Genomic DNA, 8,377 nt, shown 5'->3' on the forward strand with positions numbered 1-8,377 from the left:
TGGAGTGGAGGGGGGTGGGAGGGATGGGGTGGCTGAGTGATGGACAGTGGGGAGGGTATGTGCTATGGTGAGTGCTGTGAATTGTGTAAGACTGATGAATCACAGACCTGTACCCCTGAAACAAATAATACATTATATGTTAAAAAAAAAGAAAAAAACAGTAGGCATTGTTTCCACAAGGCATCCTCAGGGCAGCGCCTTGAACTTCCACTGCACCACTTAAGAAGGTCACACTCACTGGTATGTGCTCTACAGAGCTTTCTGGGAGAAGCTGACTTATATATATATATTTTTTAAAGATTTTATTTATTTATTTGAGACAGAGAGAATGAGAGAGAGAGAGCACATGAGAGGGGTGAGGGTCAGAGGGAGAAGCAGGCTCCCTGCTGAGCAGGGAGCCCGATGCGGGACTCGATCCCGGAACTCCAGGATCATGACCTGAGCCGAAAGCAGTCGCTTAACCAACTGAGCCACCCAGGCGCCCGAAGCTGACTTATATTTTATACAGCAAGGTCCAAAAGCACAGACTGTTCAAGATTTCAGTTTACAGTTAGAGCCACACATCAAGGATTCTTTCTGCACTGATGTTCTGACCTGCAGTTAGACTCTTCGTCACCTTCCAGTACCTTGTTACTGCATTATTCCAATGGGATAACATTTCAAGAAGCAGGTGTATCTGTCAGATAGACTCACCTGTGGTTAATGAGGTTAAAATAACTTCCATAACTGCAGTTGCTAAAAGCACTGGTATTTGTGTTATGGGCACTCACGATGTAGTGTTTTTTCCTGCATAAACCAAATTCCTTTACGTGAGACATACCAAGATTATGGCCCAGTTGGTGAGCAATGACTACTGTAAAGTGGACAAAATCCTCTTTGAGGAATTACAAACTGCTGGCCCCAAGTGACAGTAGCATATTCCTGACATCTAAGCCAATCCAAATACATAAGAAAAATCCTAGCCCACAAACAGATGCCCAGAATCATGTGGTAAAGGAGGATAAAGATGAACACTTTTCCAATCACTGAAACTGTCAAGGAGTTGACTTGTTCCACATTGATAAATTTGCCTGGTTCCAAATCTCAATCCCAATTACAGAAATATGAAGGCCTACATGGGGACAGATGGAATCTACTAAACTGATCACATTTAATAAATCTTCTGTTGCCTTTGGACATTTTGTTCAAGTAACTGAAACTACAGTTGTCCACCACTATAACCGACTCCACAAAGGGCCAGTGTGGGTCCATCAGCCATGGGAACTTTGGGGCAATTGTGAATTCTCTGCCTTGAACGCCAGCTTCTGATGTTGTCATCTCAGTAAGCCTCATTTCATGGCTGTGAATTGAGTCTCACTGTTACCTGACATATACAATTAGCATTCAAACGTGGCAGAGTGCCTTATGGTCATTTATCTATAACATCCCTCGCAAGGGTCTAAACAGGTCCTGAGGACAGTCAAGGACCTCTGGGAGTGCTCCTCAACATAACCATGATGGCAGCAGTCATCCTGGATGAAGGACTGATCTGTGTGGAGGGCACACAGCTTTGTGTGGGGGAACACTGGCAGGTTCTGGAAACCAAGAGCTTCCTAGGCTAAAGGACAAGGGTGTGGCCCTCCAAGCGCAGGCTGTAGGTGATCCCCTGAGGGACAGGTGGAAGGATCGGCCAGTGCTGCAGGCTCGGGGGCCTTCTGTGGAATCACCACTTGGGCTGGGCCTGAGTGTGTTGAATTTCCTCTAGAAAGACTAAGAGGGTGTTGCTGATTTTTGTTAAAGCCTTGGGGTAAATATTAAATAGGGTGTGGGTGTGTGTGTGAGAGAGAAAGAGAGAGAGGGAGAGATAGAGAATTCTCTAATACAGTATACTTTTTTCACCTCGTTACTTTTATTAAATTTTATTTAAAAAAAAGTTTTTGTATGTGTATGTGAGAGAGAATTCTCTAATATAGTATACTTTTTTTTACCCCCTTTTTTATTTTTTAAATTTTTTTTAAAGATTTTGTTTATTTATTTGAGAGAGAGAGAGCACAAGCAGGGAGAGCAGCAGAGGGAGAGGGAAAAATAGACTGCGGAGCAGGGAGCCCGATGCGGGGCTCGATCCCAAGACCCCGAGATCATGACCTGAACCAAAGGCAGACACTTAACCAATGGAGCCACCCAGGTGCCCATCACCTCATTACTTTTCAATTTTATTTTTAAAAAAAACACCCAGTTTTGGGGCGCCTGGGTGGCTCAGTCATTAAGCGTCTGCCTTCAGCTCAGGTCATGATCCCGGAGTCCTGGGATCGAGCCCCGCATCGGGCTCCCTGCTCCGCGGGAAGCCTGCTTCTCCCTCTCCCACTCCCCCTACTTGTGTTCCCTCTCTCGCTGTGTCTCTCTCTGTCAAATAAATAAATAAAATCTTTAAAAAAAAAAAAAACCAGTTTTATTGCAGTTTATCTGACCTACAACAGACTGCACATAGTTAACTTGTGTGTTTAAGTGTTGACATGTGTATACACTTGTGAAATCATCACCACAATCAAGATAGTCAACGTATGTGCCACCCCCAAAAGTTTCCTCCTGTCCCTCAGTAATTCTTCCTTTCAGGATACTATTGATCAACTTTTGCCAGTATAGATTAGTTTGAATCTTCTAGAGTTTTATATTAATGGAGTTAGGCAGTATGTACTCTTTTCTTGGCTTCTTTGACTCAGCCTGATGATTTGGGGAATTATGTATGTGTTTGTGCATATTAATAGTTCACTCCTTTTTATTGTCGAGTAGTATTCCATTGTATGTATATACCACAATTTGCTTATCCATTCCCCTGTTGATGAACATTTGATTTGTCCCAGTTTGGGACTATTACAAATGAAGCTGCTGTGAACCTTCATGCACAAATCTTTGTGTGGGCCTGAGCTTTCTTTCTCTTGGATAAAAACTTAATGAGTAGAATGACTGGATCATATAAAAGGTGGATGTTTAACTTTTTAAGAAACTGCAGAACTGTTTTCCAAAGTGGTTGTACTGTTTCACTTTTCCATCAGTGGTGTTTAAGATTTCCAGTCCCTCCATCCTTGCTATCAGTTGACATGGCCAGCATTTTTTATTTTAACCGTTCGAATAAGTATGTAATAATATCACACTGTGGCTTTAATTTGCATTTTTCTAATGACTAGTGATGTTGAGCATCTTTTCCTGTGCTTATTATCATCTTCGTATCTTCTTTAAGTGTATTTTCAGATCTTTTGTCCATTTCTTGAGGGGTTCTTACCGAGTTTTGAGGCTCTTATATATTCTGAATAGTCCTTTAGCACATATATACTTTGCAAACATTTTATTCCAATCTGTGGCTTGTCTCTTCATTCTCTTAAAGTTTTCTGAAGAGAATTTTGTAATTTTGATGAAGTTCAACTTATTTTGTTATTTTTATGAATATTATATATTCTTCACCATATCTAATAAATCTTAGCTTAACCTTTGGTTTAACAGATTCCTTCTATGCTTTCTTCTAGAAGTTTTATAGTTTTTGTTTTACATGTTAGTCTATGATCCATTTTGGATAACCTTTTTTATGTGGTGCAAGGTATTGAATGAAGTTCTTTTGTTTTCCATTCAGTTGTTCCAGCACCGTTTGTTAAAAAGACTGTCCTTTCTTCAGGGATTTGCCTTTGCACCTTTGTCAAAAATCAGTTGTCCATATTTGTGTGGGTCTATTTCTATTCTCTTTGTCCTGTTCTATTGATCTATTTGTTGTTACATAAATACCCCACTATCTTGAGTGTTGTTCCTTTATAATAAGTTTTGAAATCAGGAAGTAGTAGTCCTCCAGCTTTTTCTTCTTTTTCAAAGTTAGTTTGGCTATTTTAGATCCTTTACATTTTTATGTAAATTTTACAATAAGTATGTCAAGTTCTGCAAGAAAAATGTTGGATTTTATTGATCATTTTGGAGAAAATTGACATCGTAATGATGTTCATTATTCAGATCCGTAAATACGGTCTCTCCACTTATTTAGGTTATTGTTAATTTCTCCCAGTGATATTTTGTAGTTTTCAGTTATAGATCTTTCACAACTTTTGTCAGAATTATTGTTAAGTACTAAATATGTTTTGTTGCTGTGTAATAGTATTCTTTAATAAATATCACTTCCAATTGCTCATTGTTAGTATATAAAAATAAAATGGTTGTATATTCATTTTGTACCCTTTGAGCTTGCTAAGCTAATTTATTCGTTCTAGTACCTGCTTTTTTGTAAATTCCATCAGATTTCTACAGAAAGATCTACAAGTGTCATCTATAAATAAAGAAAATTTTAGATCTTCCTTTCTAACCTGGATGCCTTGTATTTCTCTTTTTTACCTGATTGCACTGGCCAGAATCTTTAGTAGTGTAGTGTTGAATGGAAGTAATGAGAGTAGACATTCTTTTCTTATTCCTGATCTTGGAGTGGGGGAAGATACTTTGTCTTTTACCATTAAAAGCTACCATTAGCTGTAGAATTTTTCCATAGATTCCCTTATCGTGTTGAAAAGTTCCTTCTATTGCCAGTTTTCTGAGTTACTAGGAATGGATATTGGATTTTGTCAAATGACTTTACTGATCTTTTGATGTGATCATATGATGATTCATTTTTGGTTTGTTAATACGGTAACTTACATTGATTGAATTTCAAACCAATTCATAGGAAAAACTTCATTTGGTTATGATATATTATACTTGAATTCATAGGAAAAACTTCATTTGGTTATGATATATTATACTTGAATTCAATTGCTAAACTTTTGTTAGGATTTTGCCATCTATGTTCGTGAGGGACCCTGGTCTGAATTTTTTTTTCCTAGTAATGTTTTTATCTAGTTTTCACATCAGTGTAATGCTGGCTATGAAGAACAACTTGGGACATATTCCCTCCTCTTCAATTTTCTTGGAGAGTTTGTATAGAATTATCTTTTCTTCCTCATGTTTTTGGTAGTATTCAGAGGTGAAATCAATGAGGCCCTGGAGTTTCCTTTGTGGGAAAGTTTTAAATTACAAATTCAGTTTCTTTAAAAGATACAGGGCGATTTAGGCTATTCATTTCTTCTTGCATAAACTCTGATAGTTTGTGTCTTTCAAAGAATGTGTCCATTTCATCCCTAAGTTGTCTAATTTATAGACATAAAGTTGTTTGGGGCTCCTGGGTGACTCGGTTGAACGTCCAACTCTTGATTTTGGCTCAGGTCATGATCTCAGGGTCATGGGATCGAGCCCCCCATCATGCTTTGCACTCAGTGGGGAATCTGCTTGAAATTCTCTCTCTCCATCACCCTCTGCCCCTTTCCTGCCTTCTCTCTCTCAAATAATAAATCTTTTTAAAAAACAGACATAAACTTGTTTATAATTATCACTTATTATCCTTTCAGTAACCGTAGAATCTGTGGCATTGTCCTTCAACCATTCTTCATATTGGTAATTTTTGTCTTTTTTTTTTCCTGAACAGTATGATGAGAGGTGGATGAATACTATGCTTTTCTCAAAAAGTCAACTTTGGTTTCCCTCTAATTTTTTTTGTTTGTTTTCTATTTCATTGATTTAGATTCTGATCTTTTATTATTTTCTGTCATCTGTTTACTTTGGGTTTGACTTTTCTTTTTCTCATCTTTTTTTTTTTTTAAATGTTTTATTTATTTATTCATGAGAGTCAGAGAGAGAGAGAGGCAGAGGCAGAGGGAGAAGCAGGCTCCCCACCTAGCAGGGAGCCCAATGCGGGACTCGATCCCGGGACTCCAGGATCATGACCTGAGCCGAAGGCAGACGCTTAACCATCTGAGCCACCCAGGCGCCCCTCTTTTTCTCATCTTTTGAGATGGAAGTTGAGATAATCAATTTAAGATCTTTATTACTTCTTTTTTTATTGAGATGTAGTTGACATATAACATTGCATTAGTTGTAAGTGTACAACATAATGAATTGATATATGCTTATATTATGAAGTGATTACTACAGTAAGTTTCATTAACATCCTTCACAATGCATACTTAGAAATGTTTTTTCTTGTGACGAGGACTTTTAAGATATACCCTTTTAGCAACTTTCAAATGTGCAACACAGTATTGTTAACTACAGATACTATTCTGTACATTACATCCTCAGGACTATTTTATCTTATAACTGGAAGTTTGTACCTTTTGATCCTCTTTACCCATTTCACCCACCCCCCACCCTTGCCTCTGGCAACTGCCAATCTGTTCTCTGTATCAATGAGTTTCTTTTAGATCCACATGTGAGTTCATACTATATTTATCTTTCTCTGTCTGACTTACCCCGGAATAAATCTCACTTGATAATGGTGTATTAACCTTTTAATATATTGTTGAATTCAGTTTGCTAATATTTTGTTGAGGACTTTTCTGTCTATGTTCATCAGAGATATTGACCTGTAATTTTCTTTTCTTGTAGTGTCCTTGTTTGGTTTTGGTACTGGGTAATGCTGGCCTTGTATAATGAGTTTGGAAGTGTTCCTTCCTCTTCGGTTTTTGGAAGACCTCAAGAAGGATTGGTATTCTTCGAGTGTTTGGTAGAATTCACCAGTCAAGGCATCTAGTCCTGGGCTTTTCTTTGTTGGGAGGTTTTTTCATTACTGATTCAATCTTCTTACTAGTAATTGGTCTGTTCGGATTTTCTATTTCTTCATGATTCAGTGTTGGCAGGTTGTACATTTCTAAGAATTTATCCATTTCTTCTAGACTATCCAGTTATATAATTGTTCTTAGTAGTAGTCTCTTACAATCCTTTGTATTTCTGTGGCATCAGTTGTAATGTCTCCTCTTTCTAGTTTTACTTATTCGAGTCCTCCTTTTTTCTTGGTGAGTCTAGCTAAAAGTTTGTCCGTTTTGTTTATGTTTTCAAAAAACCAGCTGTTCATTCCATTGATCTTTTCTGTTGTCTCTTTAGTTTGTGTTTCACTTATTTCTGCTCTGATCTTTGATATTTCCTACCTTCTGCTAACTTTGGGCTTAGTTTGTTGTTCTTGTTGTTGTTGTTTTCTCTAGTTCCTTGAGGTGGAAACTGTGGTTGTTTAAGATTTTCCTTGTTTCTTTTTTCTTTTTTTTAAGTAGGCGCTGGGCTTGAACTCAGGACCCTGAGATCAAGACCTGAGCTGAGATCAAGAGTTGCATGCTAAACAATTGAGCCACCCAGGCGCCTCAATATTTTTCTTGTTTCTTAATGCAGGCATTTTATTGCTATGACTCTTCCTCTTAGAACTGCTTTTGCTGCATCCCATATGTTTTGGCATGTTTTATTTCCATTCTCATTTGTCTCGAGATATTTTTTTATTTCTCTTTTGATTTCTTCTTTGACCCATTGGTTGTTCAGTAGCATGTTGTTTAATCTCCACATATTTGTGATTTTTCCACTTTTCTTCTTATAATTGATTTCTGCTTTCATATAGCTGTGGTTGCAAAAGATGCTTGATATGATTTCAGTCTTAAATTTATTAAGACTGATTTTGTGCCTACCATATGATTTATCCTGGAGAATGTTACATGTGCTCTGAGAAGAATGTGTATTCTGTTGCTTTTGGAGAAATGTTCTGTTACTGTCTGTTAAACCCATCTGGTAAAATGGGTAGCTTCAGCCCAATGTTTCTTCATTGATTTTCTGTCTTAGTGATCTATCCACTGATGTAAATGGGGTATTGAAGTCCCCCACTATTACTGTATTTCTCTCTGTTTCTCCCTTTCTTTCTTTTTTTTTTATTATGTTATATTAGTCACCATACATCTAAGTTTTTTTTTAAAGATTTTCTTTATTTGACAGAGAGAGAGAGAGACAGCGAGAGAGGGAATACAAGCAGGGGGAGTGGGAGAGGGAGAAGCAGGCTCCCGGCTGAGCAGGGAGCCCAATGCGGGGCTCGATCCCAGGACCCTGGGATCATGATCTGAGCTGAAGGCAGACGCTCAATGACTGAGCCACCCAGGTGCCCCTACGTCATTAGTTTTTGATGTAGTGTTCCATGATTCATTATTTGTATATAACACCCAGTGCTCATCACAACATGTACCCTCCTTAAATACCCATCAGCAGGCTAACCCATCCCCCCACTCCCCTCCCCTCTAAAACCCCCAGTTTGTTTCTTGGAGTCTATAGTCTCTCATGGTTCATCTCTCCCTCCAATTCCCCCCCCCTTCATTTTTCCTTTCCTTCTCCTAATGTCCTCCATGCTGTTCCTTATGTTCCACAAATAAGTGAAACCATATGATAATTGACTTTCTCTGCTCGACTTATTTCACTTAACATAATCTCCAGTCCCATCCATGTTGATGTAAAAGTTGGGTATTCATCCTTTCTGATGGCTGAGTAATATTCCATTGTATATATGGACCACATCTTCTTTATCCATTCGTCT

Source organism: Leptonychotes weddellii, chromosome 9 (genome assembly GCF_054177405.1).
Source record: "Leptonychotes weddellii isolate Sample4059 chromosome 9, ASM5417740v2, whole genome shotgun sequence".
In the NCBI taxonomy this organism is placed as follows: domain Eukaryota; kingdom Metazoa; phylum Chordata; class Mammalia; order Carnivora; family Phocidae; genus Leptonychotes; species Leptonychotes weddellii.